The sequence below is a fragment of the Taudactylus pleione genome, unplaced genomic scaffold, assembly GCF_031769625.1.
Source record: "Taudactylus pleione unplaced genomic scaffold, aTauple2 ptg000276l, whole genome shotgun sequence".
NCBI classification, from domain to species: domain Eukaryota; kingdom Metazoa; phylum Chordata; class Amphibia; order Anura; family Myobatrachidae; genus Taudactylus; species Taudactylus pleione.
This window is the reverse complement of record NW_028284678.1, coordinates 3,791,727-3,817,093: the sequence shown is the minus strand read 5'-3', so window position 1 is coordinate 3,817,093 and position 25,367 is coordinate 3,791,727.

Here is a 25,367-nt window from a genome sequence, read left to right as displayed (position 1 = left end):
CTGGATTGGTGTGCATGGCCTGCTGTGTGGATCTGTGAAGTTTCTGTTGTTTGAGACAGCAGTGCATTAGGTGAGTCCTTATTGGTTGGTCCTGCTTGCAGGTGGGAATAATAATGTCAGTTGGAGGGTTTGGAGCTGATTGTTCAGTTGAAGGGGCTGTTGGATGCGGTACGTTTGTTGGCCGAATGTGCGCATTGTATGTCTGAAATAATGCCTCGTCTTTTGTGGCATGGTGCACAGGTTCATTAGGCCTTGTACAGAGCAAGGCATTTCATTTCATAGAACTGTGAATGAGCATGGTTTGTCTGTGGGTGGCTTGGTAGTTAGGCATGGCTACAAGTTTTTAGGGATTTGCTTGCTTTTAGATTAGTTAGTTTCTTTCTTGGTGGTGGGCCAGTCTCCTTCTGAGTCTGGCTTTGGCGGGAGAACGCTGCATCTCAGTGGCTTTATTGTGGCGCAAGAGAGCATTGTGAGTGAGCCGGAACTCGATGTATTATGGCAAGTTTGTCCTTCTCGTACGAGGGGACCCGTGCCCTTTTGTACAGAAGCGCTCAGACTATGCCCAGGAGGGAGACGGGACCTTTGCAATGTAAGTGCGTCTTTAGGGGGAACATTTCAGGCATTCCTGTGTATGTCTGCAGCTTGAAAGCTAGAACTGAGTATGCAGCGTCTCCTGGCCACCTCGGTTTAGGTGAAATATTTAATTGATAAATAAAAGCTTTGACCATTTAGCCAAGCTGTATTTGTGTCTGTCTCTTTATTTATTAGGTAATCTAAGTGTTAAGTTTAGTAAGGATGTTTAAGGTATTAATCGGCAATAATAGAAGACGAAAGCCGAATAGGTATGAAAATAAATAAGAATCCTGGGTATTTTGCTGATTTGGCTGTCTTGACAGCCTTGTTAATAAGTAGATTAGCTGAGTTATTAGTCAGGTGGTTGGTTATCTGACCAATGGAGTGAATTGTGGGAGTGTTTGAGGATTATGTATATAAGAGGTGGTTGTGCATGTGATCAGCCTCTTTGTCAATTTTGGAGCCCATTCTCCAACCCAAAGCTTTGCTGCTGGTGTTTTGATGTACTAACTTTTCTTCCTGATTCAGGGAAGGCGAAGCATGGTGGGATAAAGCTGCATCTCGGTGGCTTTATTGTGGTGCAAGAGAGCATTGTGAGGGTGCTGGACCTCAATGTATTATGGTGAGTTTGTCCTTCTCATACGAAGGGACCCGAGCGCTTTTGTACGGAAGCGCTCGGACTATGCCCGGGAGTGAGGCGGGACCTTCGCAATGTAAGTGCCTCTTTAAGGGGAGCATTTCAGTCATTCCTCGTGTATGTCTCCAGCTTGGAAGCTAGAACTGAGTATTCAGCGTCTCCTGGCCACCTCGGTTTAGGTGAATTATTTAATTGATAAATAAAAGCTGTGACCTTTTAGCCAAGCTGTATTTGTGTCTGTATCTTTATTTATTAGATAAGCTAAGTGTTAAGTTTACTAAGGATGTTTAAATTATTGATAGGCAATAAACCAATGGAGGTCTTATGAGAAATCCATTTCTGAGCTCTAACACATATCTTTACCTGACTGAGAGCCTCATGTTTATAAAAAAAACAATGTACCTAATTTAGCAATATTGCAGCATTTCCACATATTACTTGGTTGTGTAAATATTGTAAAATAGTTAGCAGTGTATTTCAGGCAGAAAACAGTGATGAAAAGATCCTGTCAGTGGGTTTTTCAATTTCTCACTCTGCATTTGAATTATTCAGCTCATTTCTAGACTGAGCAATTCATAACATATCTGGCTATTTATGAGCTCCACGTCACTCCAAGAGCTTCTATCTGGCTGCTCCTGTAGGCACCAACACATGTACAAATACATTTTCATAATGCTGGTCAATTGCTAAACAATTTTGATTTCAGTTTGAGGAGGAAAAGAAACAAACACTGAATCGACCACAATTTTCAATATTTTCAGTCTCCGTTACATTTTTCATTATAATGGTGAAATGTGTTTCTGCTTTTTGGAGATTTTTAGGTACCTAATGCAGAATGTGTATTGGTCTCTCTTACATATGCTAAGGTTCCAGACATGGCAGAATATTTGGTAGCTTTTGGGACATTCATGTAATTTGTTATCCACAAAGAGGTTCTCCACCCAAGATCTATATTCTTCCCTCACTTATACCATTATCGCCTCCGCACTTACTACAGTGACACCAAACCTTTGGGTTTTGCCACCCTGCTGCTTATTTGAGTATTATGGCAGCTGATGCAACAATGTTTATCAACCGTGTCCATGTCCTGCAATATTTTGTCCTGTTAGTCACTTTTTTCTTGTTTTGTTCATTCTGTTTATGTTTACTGTATGTACTATGTAAGGCTCTGCGGACCCCTTGTGGCACTATATAAATAAAGGATAATACAATTTATCATAAGGGGGCAACTATGGCGGCTTCTGTTTCTCGCAGCAACCTAGTTCCACTTCATCATGGTGAATCCGTCATGACTTCTGTATGCTGTAAATATTATGCAAACATATGACATGCAAAAGGGGGTTCATTTAAATGTAAGTAATCAGGACCCTGTAGTACAAAAGGTCATCCCAGTCCCCACCTTTCCTTGCTGGGAATGACATGAAGAGATAGCAAGGATATTGATAGCAGGGCCGTAGCTAGGGTAGTGAGGCCGATGCCATCGCAAAGGGCACCACAGGTCAGGGGGCGCTGTTTGGGCCTGTCAAATTTCTGTTTATTATCATTCTTGCTTGTAGCTTCCTCTTATTTCATCCCCAGTATCTCCTGGCCTCCCCTATCTCTTCCCTGTCCCTTCCCCGTGAAGCCATGGCCCTTTCTTGGGTGCATTATGTCCCTTTGAAAAATGAGGGGGTCGCCAATGCTCTTTCTGGCACAGGGCACCAAAAAGTCTAGTTACGGCTCTGATTGATAGAGAAGTATGAGCGCAGGAACCCACATGAAGGGGTCACTGTGATGTTCCTCCAGGGCGATGGAGGACTAAACTCTAATTGTGACTGCAAGAATAGAGCTGCATGGATCTGTTTCACAGAAAGACTCCATACCTCCCAGTGGTGAGCATGTAGGGCTCAATGTGGGAGAGCAGGAGCAGTTTATTGATTTTGAAAAAAACCATAGCATTAACTGCACATTCTGTATCCAGTTAACCACAATGTGGCTACCAGGGGATGCACCCTATGAAGAGACCCTCACCTATTAGCAGAACTGTTTAACAGTGCTGTGCACAGTAGGAGTGCTGGATTTTGTAGTCCCCAGACAATTTATCCACCAGGTGGGTATACATTTAGCCAAAGTATATATAATGTTGAGTGTGTTGTGCAATTGTTTGGTGCTGGTGGTAGTTAGTCCACTCGTGGTGGGTGTCTAAGTGGTAAATGCATCAGTGGACAGGGCCAGAAAGACCGATGGCCAGATCATCTGGTCCAGCATCAAACCCCAGCTAAGCAACTCCGCCTCCTGGCACTCTGCTCGGCTGGGGATATTGAAAGACTGGGGCGTGCTGCAAGGCCAGGCCCCTGTGACTTGTGTCACACCCCTGTGAGATGATGCCTTCCCTTTTGAGGTGCAGGTGGAGTTCCATGGTTGCTCAGCAGCCCTAGTCCATCCCTGCCAGTGCATGTTAGTAATATGCTCACACACTATAGCCTACATGATATAGTGTACATGCGGTGTTTGTAAAGGCTCTGCACAGCTAGTATGTTGTAGAATCTTGGAATCATGTCTAGTCAGCTTGAATACCAGATAACAGGACATGTGGAGATGCTACACATGTCTGAGGTTAGACCTCTCACCAATGGCGTAATGATGGTATTTGGAGCCCAGGGCAAGTAAAAAAATGGAGCCCCCCTAAGTAGATGCTGAAAAAGTGGGTGTGGTCACATGCCACAAGGAGTGTGGCCATTGGAATGTGAGGTGTGGCAACATGACACTCCACTGTTTCTCGTCACTCTGGGAACATTCCTTTCCTTTCCATATGCACCTTAATCACCCAAGTAGTAGTGCCCCTTATGCTGTGCCCCCTGTAGTATTGCCTCTTATACAGTGCCACTTATACAGTGCCCCTAGTAGTGCCCCTTATACAGTGCCCCCAGTAGTACCACTTATACAGTGCTCCCAGTAATGCCCCTTATACAGTGCCGCTAGTAGTGGTCCACCTATGCAGTGCCCCCAGTAGTGGTCCCCCATATGCAGTGCTCCCAGTAGTGGCCATTATACAGTGCCCCAGTTGTGGTCCCCCTTATGCAGTGTGCCTTATATAGTGCCCCCAGTAGTGGTCCCCCCTATTTATTGCCCCTTATATAGTGCCCCAAGTAGTAGTCCTCCCTATGCAGTGCCCCTAGTAGTGCCCCCCCAGCATACCAGACAAAACACACATAAAAAAACAAAACACAACACTTACCTGAATCCTGCTCCTGCTCCTGTACCTGCTACTGTCCGCTCCTCCGTCCTCCTGGGCCTGACCGCTCTGCACTAAGAGCTGTCATGATGTCTCTAAGATTACCCACTGTGGAAGCTGGAAGATGGAACTCATGAGTGAGCTCCAGCCCAGCTCCAGCAGTGGGCACAGCGCAGCTGTCGATGAGAGTCTGTCTGACTCTCATTGGCTGCCAAAACAAACATTGTACTATCCGGCAGCAGTTTTTTACTGTGTAGTGCGAACCACACTCCTTGTGGTCCGCACTACACTGACCAGTGTCCTGGACCACAGACGGCAGCACCCCCCCAATCGCGCCCAACTGGTCCAATAGTATCCAGGGCATCATGACCCTCCCTAGATACACCACTGCCTCTCACTGAACTTGGGCACATCCTAGAGACCGCATGCTCAGCTCTTACCTGTCAGCACTGAGGATGGAGGCAGAGCCAGAGTGCTCACCTTCCAACATGACCTATATTGTGCTGGCCTGTATCTCACCCAGAATTGGATAGATTTGGCAGTGACATGGGAGTGCTGCGTCTACATATAGGGAGTAGATAAGGGTTTCCCTCTCTCCCCTGCTCAACCACAGCTATGAACTTGAAGCAATGAGATGCCACTGGCCATGACATAGATGGAACAGGCCTATTTTTTATTTTGTAATGATTTTAAATTAATAAACATTAGATATGAGTGTTAAAGTACTTTGCAACATAAATAAGTAGTAAACAATATTGTGATAAGTAAAATAATTTAGGGATTGCCTTATAAATGTGTGTGTACCAATATATTGTTTATATACAGTATTAGTCCTGTGGTTATCTGGACTATGCATTTTAAAAAACCCTTTGTAGAGTTAAAATTATATGTTTGTATATAATCTACTTGTACATGATGTTATGTTATGGCAGAAATCCTATAGAGTTTTTCTATCCACAGATTGATCTGTTAATCAATAAAACATTTATTATTTTTGAAGAAACTTCATTATTTCTATAATAAAACCATGATGAGGAGATGGGATCAATATCAGTAATTATAATATATATGAGTAAGGATTGGGAGAAGCAGATGTGCTCCACTGTGAAGGCCCATTTCAGCTGGCTGCTCGGTTGCTGTGGATGACTCAGTATAGCTGGTAGGCTAACATGGCATGATCATGTGATCACACTGTGGCAAACCAGCACTCAAAGTCCTTGCTCTTTATTGATTTCCTGTGCTTTGTAGTAGATGAAGCTCTAATCTACAATGCCTGTGATAGATGCAGTTACCCTGGACATGTGGGGCTCTAGCTTTTTTTGTTTGCCTGGTTCCAGTTCTGGTTCTACCTTTCTGTATTGAACAATAACAATACAGATTACCTTTTAAGAATACCTCAATTAAAAGTTAAATTTTATGCTCTATAATTATGAGTATGTAAGATACCTGTGACAAAAAAGTCTTTTTTTTTTACTAGCTGTTTTTTTGTAAGTGTGCCCCCAACTAGAGTCCCTTTTCCTTTTTATCTTGGATATTTCTAGATCATTGAATTTATGACCCTGGGATGCACCACTGGTAGACTAGGATTCTACCCATTATCTGAGGATTCCACATAGAGATTTTCCTAGTTTATACAGTATTTATACTTAGCTTACAATCACTACCAGTCTATAAAAAACAGTAAACATTAATCAATTATCTATTTCTATACACTAATATTCTTATACTAACATCTGTGCAACCTGTGCGGCTAGGACTAGCCACTTCCCACTCAGACTAGCACCTCTACTACATTGGTTAGAGCATGGAGTCTGGCAATGTAATATGCACACCAGTCAAGGCAAAATCTAGGTAAGTCCTGCTAATATTTAGACTGTGTAGTGCAGCTTTAGTTCATTTTTGGGGTGTGGGTGCCCCTAGATTGCTTTGCTGGTCTGCTTCAGGGCACCGCAGTATAACACATTTTCCTTTAACACATTTTAATACCTCACTGTCTGTTTCTTTTATATATATATGTATTTCACTTTTTTATTTTTATTCTTTATATGCGGCCAACGGCTGCTCATAACACTTCACTTTTCTTATGAGAGCGGTTTGGGGGTGTCCTGCGCTCTGGATTTGAGCCCTAGTATGTTAGGGACCTGCCCGACAAGAGGTTACCCGGATATGGTGGGCAGGCCCATAATCTTGGCCAAGATTATGCCAAAAACCTCTACAGTATTTACTGCAAAATGTATTTATTTATATATAATCAGTTCATTTGGAGTTGTGCACCTGTATTTCTTCTTAGTATAGAACATTGCAATTCAGTTCTCATCATAAAACTTTCCCCCGCCCAGTGCCAGATTAAGGTCCACATGGTCCTGGAGCTGAAATTTACATAGGGCCTAAACACCATACTGTCTAAAGGAACATTGCACAAACACAACAACTACAAGGTGAGCTGGCGAAGGTGGAACCAAATACAACAGATGCAACACAGTTTTGCCATGTGCCGGCTCATTTTACCCCCTGCCTACCACCACATACACACACACACACAGTACACACTACAAACATAGGGCCTGATTCAGACCCGGTTGCAAGTGCTGAGCACTCACAACCGGGTCGATGGTGGCCCAGAGCGCATGCGCATGATGGAGCTTGCTCCATTGTGCGCATGCGCGAGACCCGGATAGCGACGGGCAATCCGTCACTCCGGGTCTCGTACCAAAGGGGGCGTGCTGTTGATGTTTAGTGGGCGGGCCAAGGGAGTTGCTGCCCAAATGGAGGCGTTCCCATGTGAACGCCTCCATTTGGGGCCGGCCCCACTTACATCATGAGTGATGTTAGTGGGAGAGATTTTGGCTCTGTTATTGCCAAAATCTCTCTCGGGCTTGCAGCAATGAGACCCTACCACAAGGGTCTCGTCGCAAGCCCAATGGTCGTGATGGTCTTGACCATTGTGACCATCTTCCTGGCCGCTCTCAGCTATGCGAGCAGCCAGGAGGTCGTTCTAAAAGAAAAAAAGACCGGCCCTGATTCAGAGCGAGCGCTCTGTCAGAGCCTCCGGCTCTGAATCAGGGCCACAGTAGATATGCAGTACACACCACTCATACAGTACAAGTGATTTCAAAATGTTTAGGCAATGTCAAGGATCCAAACTACAAAGAAATTGTTAGGGAAATGCTTAATAGGTACTGAAACCTTGGCTGCAATATGAGTTTAAAGGTACATTTTTTGAATTCCCATACTGAGCATTTCCCGAATAATCTCGAAGACTACAGTGAAGAACAGGGTGAACGGTTCCACCAAGATGTTAAAGATGTAGAAAGAAGATACCAGGGTCATTGGGCCATCAGCATGATGGCTGACTACTGCTGGATGATACACAAAGATGACACAGAAAAAGCTTATAAACGAAAAGCGATAAAACGAAGTTTGAAGACAAAAAAACAAAAAAATCAATTTATTCAATAATTATTTTTTTGTTTCTATTATTGTTTGTTTTTATTGTTATTTTATTATGTAATTAAGACAAAAACACAATGCTATCATCTACACTTCTTCGTATTTCACAATAAATATTTCTTGATGTACATAGGAGTATAATTAAGTATATAAAAGTATTATTAAAAAGCTATCAATACCTTAAGTTTCGCAGATCTGTGTAATTAATGTATTTATTAATAACTAGCTGGAGTACTCGGCGTTGCCCGGGATTTTAAGAATGTTTGTTTACACATCATCCTCCAACAAACCTCTCCTTAGGCAGGCCTCACGTAAAGTGTGACAAACTTCCCCATTTACAGTCCTAAGGTCTTTGAAGGAAGTAGGACCTGTAATGGTGTAAAGCAAAGTTTGGAGATAGAAGCATTCAAAATTTGTCGGATGTACAGTGTAAACATGGCCAAGAGATTCTGTTGCTCTGATACCAGGATGACCATCTACAGTGACTCCGTTTTCTGTGCAGAAACACTTTTCGAGAAGCATTCCATGTCCTTGCAAAGTCATCATTTTGACACAGTTCGAAGAAAGAAGTCAATGTTGTTGCATAATTTGGTATAGTCAGACAGCTGAGAATGGTGGGAAAGCCTGCTAAAGCTCTCTTTGATAATAAACATTAAGATCATGACAAAACATGACAACACAAAAGGCTTGCTCTGAGGCTCTACCCATAAGCCGTGAGGCCCCACAATGAGCGTACAGCAAAAATTTAGGTTTTTAATTAATTAAAAATAACAGTAATTTCAATTTCAAATTTTTTTTAATTGCCTCAGCCGTGTTTTAATATGCTTGTATGTAAAATTTCACGATCTTGGCTTGTAAACTGTGGATTTGTTTAGAAAGACAGAAGGACAGAAAGTAGATATGGACATTGATGGTTGATGTTTGCCGACCATCGATGTTTTTCTTCCAATGTTAGTGTTTTTACCATTCAATTGGAGCATTCTGATGTTTGCTGCCAATAAATGGTAATCATTCAATGTTGTTTCGATGGTGGCTTATTTTCTTTAAATTCTATAAGCTATGCCTCCCATGGCTGCTGTGTGCTGTGTCTGTGCCTCTGATAACCTTTCTGGCTCATGCTGCTGGGATCGTTGGAGGCTGTCTCTCACTGCCTCAGACCTGTCACTCCCTCCCCTCTCTGCTAGCTCTTATTGGCTCTCTGAGACTGTGAGAGCCAGTCAGTGTGCAGCCCTGGCCCAGCAGCAGCAGTCACTCACAGACACACAGAATGATAGCTAACAATGTTTATACCAGCAGAGATGGGGAGTGATTTCTCTGCTGGTGCTGTAAGAGGTTCCGTTTCTGTGTGTTTTAACTATATTTAATAATGTTTCTAGTTTATTGTTGCTTTAAGTGCCCACAGCAGCTGCAGCAGCAGCATGGCAGTGACAGTGTGTCTCATTCTCCTCCTCGTCCTCAGTCAGCTCTGCATGCCTTGCCTGTTTTTTTGTTGTTGTTGCTTCGTGTCTGAGCCCCTCCCCCAACCCCGCCCCTTTACTATTCATATGATTAGATTTTACCATTGAATGCTTTTGATGCGATGGACAGTTACCATTGCATCAAAATATTCAATGGTGGAAGCACTGTTAATAGTGCTCACTAAGGCTGCATAGACGTAGGCTGTGTTAGATGCAAAGTGTTAGCAATGTATTGTGAATCTATGTTGGTCCACTCCCTTCTCACAAATTGTTTATCAGACTTTATTGCATCCCAATTTAGTGTGTGTTGAGCTCTGGGGCTGGGGTCCCAATCAGTGAGCACACAGAGACATGTTTGTAACTTTAGTTATTAGTGCTCACTAAGGCTGCATAGACGTAGGCTGTGTTAGATGAAAAGTGTCGTAGTTATGCTGGAGTTAAACTGGTAGAAAACTGAGGGAAAACAAACTCAAAACCAGAAAACTTTCAGAACGACAACTAGCAAGATATTTATGTTTATTACCAAACTCACCATCTTCTGCTTTATGAATATCCAGGAAACTCCTTACTGCACTCACTGCTTGGACATTGCAAATACTTCCCTATCTGTGTGCTGCTCTTCTTGATTGATCTTTGTTGATCATAACACTTCGCACTGGATCGGCTCGGTACATTGTAATTTTTGCCTTCTTACTGCATAAATTCTTGGTTGTATTGTCTTTTCCCATTGCGTCACATCTATCCACTTTAATCATTTGTTTAATAACTAATTCCTTCTCCCACTACTCACAAACCTCTCTTTATATATCACTTTTGGAGCTGCGCTCATACATTAGCAGCACTATTCTTTTATCTGTTTTTTTCAATATTTAACAACTTTAATCCACACAGTCTGTACATCACCCAGCTTCCACTCCAGTTTTCATCTCACTTATTACCTCGTCCACAGCATGGACACCCTTACTTCAAACACCCCCCATATGCAGTGTCCACATAATCCTCTACAATATCCATCTCTTGCTGTTCCCCCTTTTTTTTCTCGTCAGTCTGCTTTCCAACCCTCTGCTTCTTTTCCCGCCTTTCCTGTTCCTCCACTCTCAACCAACTCCCTCCCTCCATGGCCTTGCTACCACATCACTATGCCAACCTGGTTCTGCCTGTCACCTCCAGGGCTGCCAAGAGAAATTCTGGGCCTGGGTACTGCAAAATCCTGTGGGACCACAGCATGTTGGGGGTGGCTGCACCCATTTGTTGGTGGGTCTAGCATGTGAGATGCACCCACTCACAGGAGCATGGCATAGCACCAAGCAGCTGGGACTAAAGTATTCACTACTGTATCAGGATGGTGGGACAGTCCCATAATACCTGCATTTTTATCAGGATGTATTTAGATGCTAAAATGTAACACAGAAATTAAAGTGCTACTGCTTTATTTTGTACATCTCTCATGTAAATAACACATAATCAAAATCTATTTTCTGTCATAGAGATAGATGAATGAAGGACTTAATTTTGACATAACATCAGGTCATCTTAAACACGCACATTCCGCAGCACATATCCTAACCCACTGCTCCATGCTCCTTCCTTACTATCTACCCCATCTGTGTCACCCCTGTCTGTCTGCCCCTCCTCTTTAGAATGTAAGCTCTCATGAGCAGGGCCCTCATCCCTCATATGCTTCTCCTCCACCTACTTATACTATCATTTATTCCTAATTCCCCACAATGGCACCTAACACCTGGTTGCTCATGTCCTGCTGCTTGTGTTATGCAGCTATGTTTATAAACCATGTCCTTGTCCTGTATTGTTTTATATTACTATTAACTGTTTTTCTAGTGTGCTAATTTATGTACTGTGTAAGGTGCTGCAGAACCTTTGTGGCGCCATATAAATAAAGGATAATAATAATAATAATAATAATAATAATAATAATAATAATAATAATAATAATAATAATAATATGATGGTGGGCTTCCGATGTTCATCCCCAGACAGAAGTACAGAAATAGAATAAATAGTAGAGATAAGAATGTTCTTAAATATCACCACTGGAGGCAGCAGACAGCAGTACTGAGTGCAAGGCCCCACAATGAGGGTCCAGCAAAAATTGTGGTTTTTAATTAATTAAAAATTAACAGTAATTAATTTTGATTTAACAATTTTTTAGCTGCTTCGGCCGTGTTTTAAATACACTCGCAGGTAAAATTTCTTGATCTTGGCTTGTAAACTGTGGATTTTTATAGAAAGACAGAAGGACAAATTTTCACTTTTATATAGTAGATGATTGGGTCAGTTTGACTTAAATGAATCAATGAAGTAGTTCACACATAACATTTAATGCAAGTTTCAATATGCACAACATAACTTTAATTATAAATTAATTGGATCTGCACAATGAGTCTAAAATAACAATATTACTATAGGCTTAATTAACATTGACTATAATACCTGCAGTTCTACAGTAGGTCACGTTTGAGTTGTATTCACGTTGGGGCCCTTAATTACATGCATGCACAAAATAGTTTTTACTTAAATAGTATTGTTGCAGCGCTGTTGTTGAATAATAGCAGCTATATCGATGCCACAAAGCGTTTGCTTGTGTGTGCAATAAATGGCTTTGTCTCACCACATCTGAGGCAGGATCTTAGGAAGCAGCTTCCTCTTCGGAAGGTAGGCACAGTTTACTGTAACATGTTTGCTTAGTGCTAACTCTATAGCTGCAGCTTGTTTCCTCTGCTTCTGTGCAGGAGCCACACTCTCAGCACACACACCCTTCTGTGTAATAGCTGCCACTCTCAGCTTCTCCTCCAACTGCCATTTCAGCATCCCCGGGAGCTGCTCCACAGCCTGCTGGCAAAAACTCTGCTCTATTCAACTGTAGTTTTTTATTATTTAAATTAACTTTATTAAAACATATTACTGACCTCCCTTTTCCAAAATGACCAGTGAGATCTCATCTCTTATGAGATGGCTGTTGTCAGTAACCAGGGCCGGATTATAGGCAGGGCAGACGGGTCGGTCGTCCAGGGGCCCCCACACATTGGGGGCCCCCACATATTGCTCCTACCTGGTCACAATGCACCCTCCCAGGCCTGCCCAGCTCCTGCCTCCCGGCGGCATTGCAGTTTCTCTGACTGCAAAAGCCCTCTTCTCTACCTCCGAGGCTCAGCCGGGATGGATGTGATAGGTGCTCGGTTCCCTTGTCTTGCTATCTGCTCTCCCACCACAGGCTGCTGCTGCTGCTCCTCTGTGAACAGCTGGTGAGTGGTGACAGAGGCTCCAGCAAAATGAAGACCGGGACCACCAGACCAGGGTCCTGAAAAGGTAGCGCACTGGTGCCTGGTTCTTGGCCCTCTCCTGCGTGTTTGCACATGCTCTGCCCTCCCCCTGCCTATTACAAAATCAGCTGTTATGAGGGGTTTCAGCTGGCAACTTGGCACAGCATGGTGGGACATTGCTGCCTAAAGACCACCCTCCCCGCTGGCCCTACTGCTCCCCAAAGTACCCTGGTATGTCCATATCTCTATTATTACTAATTATGCAGGGGCATAATAGTGGCAGGGGGATCTTTGCCAATTTTAATGGTGGGAGCCCCCACAATTTAGTTGCCCCGGGGCCCCCACAAGCCTTAATCCGGCCCTGTCAGTAACACCTGTAGGAATCAGTATGTACTACCGGCGGCTGTTTAGCACGACAACAGGAGATCCTGATACTGGCTGGTAAGTACCCTAACCCTCCCCTCTCCCCCCTAACCCTCTCTTAGGGGTGCCTGACCCTAAAACTCCCGGGGTGCCTAAACCTAACCCCTCTTTCCCACACCCTAAACCTAACCCTCCCAGGGTGGTGCCCAACTCTAACATACCCCTGGGAGTGCCTAACCCTCACCCTCCCCCCTAGGGGTGCCTTACCCTAACCTTCCCCCCAAAACCTAACCCTAACCCAGCTATACTGCCTAAACCTAACCCTCCCCCCCACTGCTACAGCTAAGGATGCCCCGGACATGCCTCTTTCGGGCTGTCGTCCTTCTGCGTTCCAGTGTCAGGATTCGGATAGGCATCGCCTATCTGGGCTTCTCATGTCAAGATATAAACCAGCGGCATTTAGTCCGGTCTATAAACTGCATCCCCCACCTGTAAAATAATAGTCAGCAATGGTTGCATATTATCTGTGGCTGGGACAGGTCTTTAAATAATACCATGCAACTGTAGGGTATCATAAATGTATGAAATCTTTGAGGGAAATAAAAATGGAAAAGTTGCCCATAGCAACCAATAAGCTACTGTTATTTATTTAGCACAATCTATAAAACGACAGTTAGAAGTGATTGGCAACTTCTCTACTTTAAAAAAAAAAAGACAGGCGGAAGTTGCCCATGTAAGATATTTATTATGATATATTTCAAAAATGTTATTGTAAATATAGTACATGGACTAGAACAACAAAATATTTAAAAATGAATAGAAAATTGTGATAAAGATAAAATAAAGATAATAGGGCCTATACATCAACACTAAAATAAAGTTTTTAAGGACATTTTCCTTGATTACCGTTATTTTAGTATTCATGATGACACTTAACACAGGAGATATCACTGATATCTCCTAGTTAAGTCTGCCTGCATTAATTTCCACATTCCCCATACATTAGTTTGGCTATATGGAAATTATTAGAGATGTGCGCCGACCCCCGTGTTTTGGTTTTGGACCTGGATTGGTTTTGCCAACACCTCACCTCCGTGTCTTGTTTTTGTGTTTTGGTTTTGGATCTGGATTTTTTCTTAAAAAAACATAAAAACAGCTAAAATAACATAAAATGGGCCTGTTTTTGTTCCTACAGTATAATTAACCTCAATAACATTTATTTCCAGTAATTTCCAATCAATTTGACCACCTCACAATATTATTTGCTTCATCTAGTTAAGGCCAAAAGGTTGCATCCAGCTAGCAGGCTGACTAAGCTAAGTGACACAGTGGGCGGCACTAACATGTGGCAGCTCAGTTTCTAATTTCCAACACAGATACAGTGGGTTATACAGTGTGGGTTGGATACACCAATAGTGCACTTACTGTGACAGCAGTGTCGGCAGAGCGGGGTTTGCTGATGGTGTCCTCAGTACATGGAATGGCAGTGCTGCGGTGCTGGCAGTGTCCTCACTGAAGGGTACCGGTGATGTCGGCAGTGCGGGGGTACCAGTGGTGTCTTTAGTGCAGGTTTGTTGGCTGTGTCAGCAGTGCGGGGGTGCCAGCGGTGTCTTTGGTGCAGGTTTGCTGGCTGTGTCAGCAGTGCAGGGGTGCCAGCAGTGTCTTCAGTGCAGGTTTTCTGGCTGTGTTGCCAGTGCGGGGGTGCCAGCGGTGTCTTAAAGCAGGTTTGCTGGCTGTGTCATCAGTGCGTGGGTGCCAGTGGTGTCTTTAGTGCAGGTTTGCTGGCTGTGTCGGCAGTGCGGGGGTGCCAGTGGTGTCCTCATTGCTGATTTGCTGACTGTGCGGGCAGTGCAGAGGTGTTCTCAATGGAGGGTGTCGGCAGAGCGGGGGAGCCAGCAGTGTCCTCAGTGCAGGTTTGCTGACTGTGTCGGCAGTGCATATGTGCTGGTGGTGTCCTCAGTGTGGGAGTGTCGGCAGTGTGAGGGTCGCTGACGGTGTCCTCAGTACATTGGGCAGCAGTGCAGGAGTGTCGGCAGTGTTGATGTCAGCAGTTGGGGATGCTGCCAGTGGGGGTGCCGGCGGTGTCGGCAGCGGGGGATGCCGGCGGCGGGGGATGATGGGCGCCATCTTCTTTTTCTTCTTTTGTGCTGTTTTCAATGCGGTTAACGCTGATTGGCTGAGAGCCGTGACAGACGCTGAAAACAAAACCTCTCGACTCGACAGAGGGGTCGCAAGGTTTTGCCTCGGGTCAGGGATCCGAGGCAGGGAGGGAGATCCGAGCTGTGCTCAAATCGCCCTGGATCCCCCAAATTCGGGTGGGTTCAGATCTATTATATCCGAACCCGCTCATCTCTAGAAATTATGCTATTCATCAAATTCCGAAAAATTATGTATTTTTGGAATTTGATGGTGTTACTATATGCCACTCTGAGGTGGCATACAGCAGGTTACACTTACCTCCTGTCATCTGGGCAGGTCCTCCTCAGGTCCCTCTGGTGCTCCCTGGTCCCTACTCTGGCTACGGTGGCTGCTCTGACACTGTATTCTCCCGGCAGAACACAGTAAACTTTAGGAAAAAAAATATTTTTTTTTTCTAAACTTTACTGTTTTCTGCAAAGAGAACACCGTGTCAGAGCAGCAGCCAGAGTCAGAGGTGGCTACAGCAGCCAGGTAAGTGGGGGACAGGGAGGTGAGCGGAGGGGTGGAGGGGGGGTTGGGGGGACATACAATTACCGCAGCTGTACGCAGTGCTGGTCTTATGGATGTAACGGCGCATGGGCAGCACTAATTACAGCTGCGGTAAGTTAGAGTAGACAGGGAAAAGTATCTATTTCCCGAAAAGCTGTCATCGCAAAAATTACCGCTTTTCGGAATAGATACTTATGTAGAGGAGAAATGATGAATTCCTCCAGTAATTGGTTAGAACTCCATGCGAGTTCTAAACCTAATTACCTCCACATAATTTTTAGTAATGATGAATGTGCCCCAATGTGTTTAAAACAAAGTAGTGTCCCGCTGTGTGTTTTTCTTTTTTTAGATATAATTCATTTATTCCATGTAAAGGATAATTATGTGCTCGAAATATAGTTGTTAAACAATATTTGGAATGTTAAGCATCATCTAATATATATTATAAAGGGATAAGGAACATTTGTTAAATATAATTATTATGTGGGAGGGGTACAGGATGCAGGTGCTCAAGATCCATGCAGTCAGAATCCTGACACTGGCATGCTGACTGGGTTAGGATACCGACACCTGCAGGTAAGTATCCTAACCCTACCCCTACCACCAACCCTCCCTCCATGCAGCCTAAACCTAATTCTCCCCCTAGTGCCTAAAGCTAACCGCAATCCTAACAATAACACCTAGCCCCAAATTAGGATGGATATTTTAGACTGTGGTTAGATCTCTCACATGGGAGTGGAATATATATATATATATATATATATATATATATATATATGTAAAACAAAAAGGTGGAGAAAGGGCGCCTCCTAGTGCATTAAATTATACAATTGCAGTATATCCTGAGAACACAGGGGACAGGAATCTGGGAGAAATATACCTGCCACAGACCACTTTACCAGTGATCCTATCACAATTGATGATTTTATGGTCTTTATGGTCCACATGGAGGGAATAGTCTGATGATCTCCAGATAAGGATATACTGCGATTGTTCTTGCTGTTAATCAAGTGGTGAATTCCACTATACAAGGTACACCCCCATCTGCACAGAGGATGATTACCTTTGGTGATGGTGACATCATATAATAATTTAATGCACTAGGAGGCGCCCTTTCTCCACCTTTTTGTTTTACAGAATTTTATGCTGTCTGGGCAGCAGTACATGGGAGTAGGAGCAGCCACCCTTTACACCCGGGGAGTGCGTCTTTTGATGAACAATTATTGAAACCGCTTTATGACTATATTGACTATTTAGGACTCAGTGCCGTGTACTACCTCTTTCTCAATATATAATATATATTCGCTCGTGCAGAGATCCTAGTGCATAGATCTTAGTTAGAAAATATATGAGAGTAGTCAGATTATTTTATGTCCAAAAATTCAAAGGATATTGATATTTATCTCTTGAAACACTTTCAGTCCAATAGTATATAGTATATGGACAGGATAGACACATTGAGGTTCAAGTAGTATAATTTCTCTTACACATAAAGAAAGCCTGACAGTAACATAGAATGTTGTAATTAAGTTATATAATTTTAATAATATTTATTTCCACATACTCTTTATTAATTGATTTGCACCTCAGGATAGCAAATAGTAAGGGGCTATTGACACCCCATTATACACCTAAGTAATTAATTTTAATAATTATTTAACACTTTGAGCATTTTAGTTGCTCTGAAGGCTGTAGGTTGTGCTAGAGGTTAATCATATAGCTGTAGAAAAGGCTTTATTTCCCAGCATTCATCATTATTCACAATGCATTGTAAATCATATTATAAGAGAAGAGGGTGTGCCATATATGTTATTCATAATTACTTTATCAGTAGTTGCTGCTAGTTATATAGGTTATTCATACAGTAGGCTAAATAGTTGAAACATGTCTCAAAAGAGAATGTAATATACATTTTTACGTTGCATTCATTTCAGTTTCATAAATCGAATACTCCGTTCATGTACAGTACTTTGTTTCAATCTTACTTTGTTACATTGCTGCTGTTTGCTTTAGCTATGACCACAAGCACATGCCATTCATTTGCTGTCTAATCTATGGTTTACAGGTAGTTTACCTGTTTACTATCTGAGCTGACAGCTACACATTGATATAATAACTTTACCTCTCTCATACATCTCCCCCTTGGCCTCCTTGTCTGTGCTCTGAAATTACTTTCAACCCCACTACTAAAATGTAGTGCTCAAAAATGTGGGTGAACTCTCAGTAAGGTTGCATTTGGATAACAAAACTGTTAAATCTATAACCCCCATGGCACATAATGTGTCTCATGTCAGTAAAGAGTTATATTCCCTTTTTAGAAAAAATTACATATGCTTTGTGAGGGGGTTGGGTACGGGATGCCAGCACTCAAGATCTCGGCGGTCAGAATCCCGATGCCGGCATGCCCACGGAGTAGGGATGCCAACACTTGCCTATCTGTATCCTAACCCTCCTACTCTCCCTACCCCTAAAGTTTCTTCCCTGGTGCCGTTACCTAACCTCCCACCCTAGAGACTAAAACTAAGCTCTCCCTCCCCATAACCTAAAGCTAACCCTCCCCCGTAGTGCCTAACCCTCCCCCTAGTGCCTAACCATAACCCCTAACCCTAACCCTCCCCCTAACCCCAGTATTTACACTCAGGATGCTGGCAGTCCAGATTCTAACAGGTAACAGGATTCCGGTGCCGGCATTCTAAGCACCGGCATCCCGACTGTCAGGAGATTGACCAAATCCCATCTTTTGAGATTTTAACAGAAACACTTAAAAATCGTGCATATAGGGCCTGATTCAGAGCCGCTTGCAAAAAGCAAGCGCTCACTCTGAATCAGGGCGGCCACTTTGTTTTAAATAACCCGGCCTCCTGGCCACTCGCTAAGCTGTGGGTGACCACCCACAGCTTTAGAGAGCAGCCAGGTGATGGTCGTGACCATCGCGACCATAGGGCTGATGATGAGACCCTTGTGGTAGGGTCTTGTCTGCCGCAAGCCCCAGTGAGCTTCCGGCTCTAATAGAGCCGGAAGCTCACTACTGACATCACTCGTGATGTCAGTAGGGCCGCCCATAAATTGCAGGCGTTCCTTCAGGAATGCCTCTATTTGTCCAGCCACCCCCCCACCCTGCCTACAAAATGGGGCGAGCTGTCGATCAACATCGACAACCGCCTCGTTTGTAGCAAGCCCTGGAGCGAGAGAATTTCTCTCTCGCTTCAGGGCTTGCACACGCCGCGCTTGTGCAATACCCCACCATCAACCCGCTTGCGACCAGGTCTGAATCAGGCCCATAGTGTATACTTGCAAATCATACATATACCTCATTTCATTTAACTTAAGTTATCTACATTGGAAAGCATGATTAATTCAGACTGTACAAAATGTGTAAACTCCTCTGGTTCATTTGGGAATTTGCTGTGAGAATGCCCATGGATTTATAGACTCTGGATGACTGTGTGAGATTGCACTTGTAGAATATTGGTGGTTTCCACTCAGATACATGACTCAATGCCAACATGTACCAAAATCTAGATACAAATGATTGTTCTTCCTCCCTCAAACCAAGAAGTTAGAAAGTAAATTATGCTTCCGCACTATAATGTCCCTCTGTCCAAACATCCAACTCCTAATCTGCTAGTCTCATTCAGCAATACAGCACAAACCCAAACATTGGAGTCCTGAGTTTAACTGAGTCCCAGCTCAGATCACTTTGAGGTTCCAAGTAGAACTGAGGGCCTGATTCAGAGACGGACGCTCTGAATGAGCACTCGCTCTGAATCTGGGCATTTTTTTGTTTTGTTTGGCCTCCTGGCCGCTCGCATAGCTGTGAGTGACCACCCACAGCTATTGCAAGCAGCAAGGTTGATGGTCGCGATGGTCAAGACCATTGCGACCATCGGGCTTGCGACGAGACTCTTGTGGTAGGGTCTCATGGCGGCAAGCCCCAGAGAGCTCTAGCTCTAATAGAGCCGGAAGCTCTCCCTCTGACATCACTGGTGATGTCAGTGTGACCGCCCCCAAATGGCAGGTGTTCCTTCGGGAACGCTTCCATTTGGCCAGCCACCCCCCCTGCCCACCTACTAAATGGGGCGAGCTGTCAATCACCATCGACAGCTCGCCCCCTTTGGTGCGAGACCCGCAGTGACAGAGCACCCATCGCTAGCTGGGTCTTGCGCATGCGCACGACGGAGCCGACTTCGTCGTGCGCATGCCCAGTGGGCAAACATCGACCCGGTTGCGAGCTCTCAACGCTTGCGCAACTGGGTCTGAATCAGGCCCTGAGTCCTAACTCGGTTCTTTTAGCAAGTTTGTAACTCAGATCTATAAAACGGATATTGTGAATTTTGGATTGCATTTAAGTCCCTCCCTCATGATTTCAGTTGCTATGAGGTGGTCAAAATTGGCTGGAAATTAATGTTATTGATATTAATAATACTATAGGAACAGAAACAGGTCCAAGTTACATGGTATTAGCTGTTTTTATCAATTTTTAAAGAAATCGAAAACCGAAACTGAACCAAAACACTTGAGGGCGTTTTTGCCAAAACCAAACATGACGTTGATTTAGAAGCAACACGGCTGTCTGCGAACATTTCTACTTTTCAGGATTATTTTAGTTACAATATACCAAACATCACAGATCACTAAAAAAGGACAATTAATTGTTTAAGATAATGTTAAAAAACAAATAAAACACAAAAATAGCACATCAATGTCTGTTTTTTAAATAAACTGCATTTCTTGTAATATGTAGTATTTTCCTGAGCAGCTTTATGCATTATTGTGCTCAGTTCAATATTTATGTGGCGATTTACACACCTGCGGAAGTGTACAATTTGCTTTCTCAAAACAGTAGGTGATGTTTTCTTGTTGTTTTACTTTGTGTCACAACAGAGATGATAATTATGGTAACTGGGAATCTCAGTTTGCTCACAAAAGATGCTACAAATCTGCCTGTAAAAGACTTAAACATGTACTACATGCTGTGACCTGTTTTCAGTAGTAAAGATTGACATATCCTCTTTGTGCCTTTCTACTGTGGGTGTGTATAAAATATGTACGAATATATACTGTATGTGTGTGTCCTCAAGTACATGTCAGTCAATTGAATACTATATGTATGTATTTGAATATTTCAGCATTGGACTTTCTCTGTCTGGTTGAAGCCTGCCAGCAATTAAGGCACACATCCACTACGGGATTTATTTGAACGATAACGATATCATTATCGTTCAATCGTTCATAAATCGTTTGCAAATCATTTGCAAAAATGTCTTAAACGACCAGCGATGTGTGCTCCCGCCGGTTGCTTACACATCAATCATCGTGCAAACTTGCAGTACAACATAACAATATTGTCAGGTTCAGCATGTTTGCAGATGTTTGATGTGCCTACACTGAACGACTGCTCGTTCAGTGAAGGCAAATCACAGACAGACAAATGACTACATGATTACAATGTCGTAATCATGCAGTCGTTTGCATACCTTCTAGTGGATGTGTGCCTTAAAGTGGTCAGGAAAGAGTCAGTATAAGTGGCGTTCCTCTTAGAAGCAATAAAAAAAAAACACAAAAGAAGCAAGACAAGTGAATATTTATGTAAATAAATTTTGTAATAATTTATAAATATGTTATATATAATATGAACCAATTATGTTACAGCAGTATAATATGTAAAATAAGAGGTAATCATTTGCTTTCTACGTTATTGCAACATATTTTTAAATAATGAAAAGTGAAACCATTTATGGGACTGACTGTACAGAGCAACATCAATCTAAATTACTGTAAACATCTCGATGAATTTTCTTTACGGCAAATGAATGCAGGGGTGCCTTACAATACCATAATGTGGAAATTTGGGAAATGTCTGTTGGTAGTAGTGAGCTCCTGAGCTGCCTCCTTCCAGCATCATGTTAGTTACACTAAGCCACTAGGACCCACCGTAGCTCAGTCAGAAGGTGTCCAACCTCCGACATGCACTACTTCACATGTGTAACCAGAGCTGCCATCAGAAATTTTGGGACTAACAAAACAGACAGCCCCCCCCTGCTTTCTCTACTACAGTATGTACCTACTTACTCTCACTATGTGCCTAGCTGTGTATATATAATACAGATGGTCCAGGTCACTCTATCCTACTTTCTTACCTCTACACTTTCCCTCTCATGACTTACCTCAATGAAGGAGGTTCCTTCTTCTCCAGGCTGGTTGGTGCAGCTGCTCTCTCTTCAAGTGGCATGGCGTGGTGTAACGCGCGCCGATTCAAAAAATAACAACTTTATTGAACAAGTGGCAGGCCTCCTTGTCCCCTGTAAATCAATCAGGTGTTGTGCAGGTAGTCATGTGGAACACCGGACGAAGAGGGTCCCCTTTACACTTAATAAGGTAGCAGCAGGTGATAGGAGGGGCGGGATCCCTCCTTTCTGACAAGTGTCCAGGCCCAGGACTATAGTCCCGGCAGTCCCCTCCTGATGGCGGCCCTGTGTGCAACATCTCCTCGGGTCTTTACTTCATTGTGTCCATGAGGACAGAATGGACTCTCACCAGAGTCATTTTAGCACCCAAATATAACAACAAGTACCCTATACCATACCTGATATATAGTAGTATACCAGGGCTACCACCTGCCAGTGCATATGCCCAGCTCACGCCGGCACACTACAACGCCCATCATTACCTAAAGCTCCAGACTGCTATTTTCCACCTAGTGTTGTTACACCTGTGATATCCCTGTGTCATTTGTTACTTGTTCTAACCAATTACAATAAATCTAAGGACTGGTTAAGCATACCATGTGTGGACTAACCGTCACCAGCATCAATATCTACATTACAAACACAGTACAATTAATACCTTGAACAATACATTCTGCTACGTATATCCATGGAAGCTTTACTCTGCTACTACTACTACTACTACTACTACTACTACTACTACTACTACTACTACTACTACTACTATATCTGATGTCACTATACTTCTCTGCTACTATCACTACTAATACTAATACTACTACTACTACTATATCTGCTGTCACGATACTTCTCTGCTACTACTGTCTGGTGTCACCATGCTACTTTGTTACTACTATCTGCTGTCACTATAATACTCTGCTACTACTAGCTGCTGTCACCCTAATAGTCTGCTACTACTATCTGCTGTCACCATACTACTATCTGCTGTCACCATACTACTCTGATGGTACTACAGTATACAGTATGCTGCCACCATACTACTCTGCTACTACTATGTGCTGTCACTATACTACTCTGCTACTGCTATCTGCTTTCACCATACTACTCTGCTACTACTACCTGCTGTTAACATAATACTCTGCTGCTAGTACTATCTGCTGTCACCATACTACTGCTACTACTACAGTATATACTGTCACCATACTACTCTGCTACTACTGTCTGCTGTCACCATGCTACTCTGATACTACTAGCTGCTGTCACCCTACTACTCTGTTACTACTATCTGCTGTCACCCTACTACTCTGTTACCACTATCTGCTGTCACTATGCTACTCTGCTACTACTACTAGCTTCTGTCACAATACTAGTCTGCTACTATTATCTGCTGTCACCACGCTACTACTATCTGCTGTCACCATACTACTCTGTTACTACTATCTGCTGTCACTATGCTATTCTGCTACTATTACTAGCTGCTGTCACAATACTAGTCTGCTACTACTCTCTGCTGTCACTATGCTACTCTGCTACTACTATCTGCTGTCACCAAACTACTCTGCTACTACTATCTGCTGTTACCATACTACTCTGTTACTACTATCTTCTGTCACCATACTACTGTGCTGCTACAACAGTATATAGTATGCTGCCACCATATTACTCTTATACTACTATCTGCTGTCACCATGCTATTCTGCTACTACTAGCTGCTGTCACCCTACTAGTCTGCTACTACTATCTGCTGTCAACATACTACTCTGTTACTATCTGCTGTCACTATTCTACTCTGCTACTACTACTAGCTGTTGTCACCCTACTAGTCTGCTACTACTATCTGCTGTCACCATACTACTCTGTTACTACTATCTGCTGTCACCATACTACTCTGCTGCTACAACAGTATACAGTATGCTGCCACCATACTACTCTGCTACTACTATCTGCTGTCACCATACTACTCTGCTATTACTATCTGCTGTCACCATGCTACTCTGCTACTACTAGCTGCTGTCACCCTACCCTACTAGTCTGCTACTACTATCTGCTGTCAGCATACTACTCTGTTACTACTATCTGCTGTCACCGTACTACTCTGCTATTACTATCAGCTGTCAACATACTACTCTGCTACTGCTATCTGCTGTCACCATACTACTCAGCTACTACCACAGTATATGCTGTCGCCATACTACTCTGCTTCTACTATCTGCTGTCACCATACTTCACTGCTACTACTGTCTGATGTAACCATGCTACTCTGCTACTACTAGCTGCTGACACCCTACTAGTCTGATACTACTATCTGCTGTCAACATCCTACTCTGCTACTACTACTGTATCTGCTGTCACCATACTACTCTGCTACTACTATCTGCTTTCACCATACTACTCTGCTATTACTATATGATGTCACCATACTTCTCTGCTATTAATATCTGCTGTCACCATGCTACTCTGCTACTACTATCTGCTGTCACCATGCTACTCTGCTACTGCTATCTGCTGTCACCATACTACTCTGCTACTACTGTCTGTTGTCACCATGCTACTCTGCTACTACTAGCTGCTGTCGCCCTACTAGTCTGCTACTACTATCAGCTGCCACCATACTACTCTGTTACTATTGTCTGCTTTCACTATGCTACTCTGCTACTACTACTAGCTGTTGTCACCCTACTAGTCTGTTACTACTATTTGCTGTCACCATACTACTCTGTTACTACTATCTGCTGTCACCATACTACTCTGCTTTTACTATCTGCTGTCAGCATACTACACTACTACTACTACTACTACTACTACAGTATATGCTGTCACCATACCACTCTGCTACTACTACCTGCTGTTACATACTACTCTGCTCCTAATATCTGCTGTCATCATACTACTCAGCTACTACAACAGTATATGCTGTCGCCATACTACTCTGCTACTACTATCTGCTGTCACCCTACTACTCTGTTACTACTAGCTGCAGTCACCCTACTAGTATGCTACTACTATCTGATGTCACCATACTACTCTGCTACTAATATCTGCTGTCAGCATACTATTCTGCTACTACTATCTGCTGTCACCATGCTACTCTGCTACTGCTGTCTGCTGTCATCATACTACTCTGCTACTACTGTCTGCTGTCACCATACTATTCTGCTACTACTAGCTGCTGTCACCCTTCTAATCTGCTACTACTATCTGCTGTCAACATACTACTCTGTTACTACTATCTGCTGTCACTATGCTACTCTGCTAATTTTACTAGCTGTTGTCACCCTACTAGTCTGCTACTACTATCTGATGTCACCATACTACTCTGTTACTACTATCTGCTGTCACCATACTACTCTGCTGCTACAACAGTATACAGTATACAGCCACCATACTACTCTGCTACTACTATCTGCTGTCACCATACTACTCAGCTACTACCACAGTATATGCTGTCACCATACTACTCTGCTACTACTATCTGCTGTCACCCTACTACCCTGCTACTACTAGCTGCAGTCACCC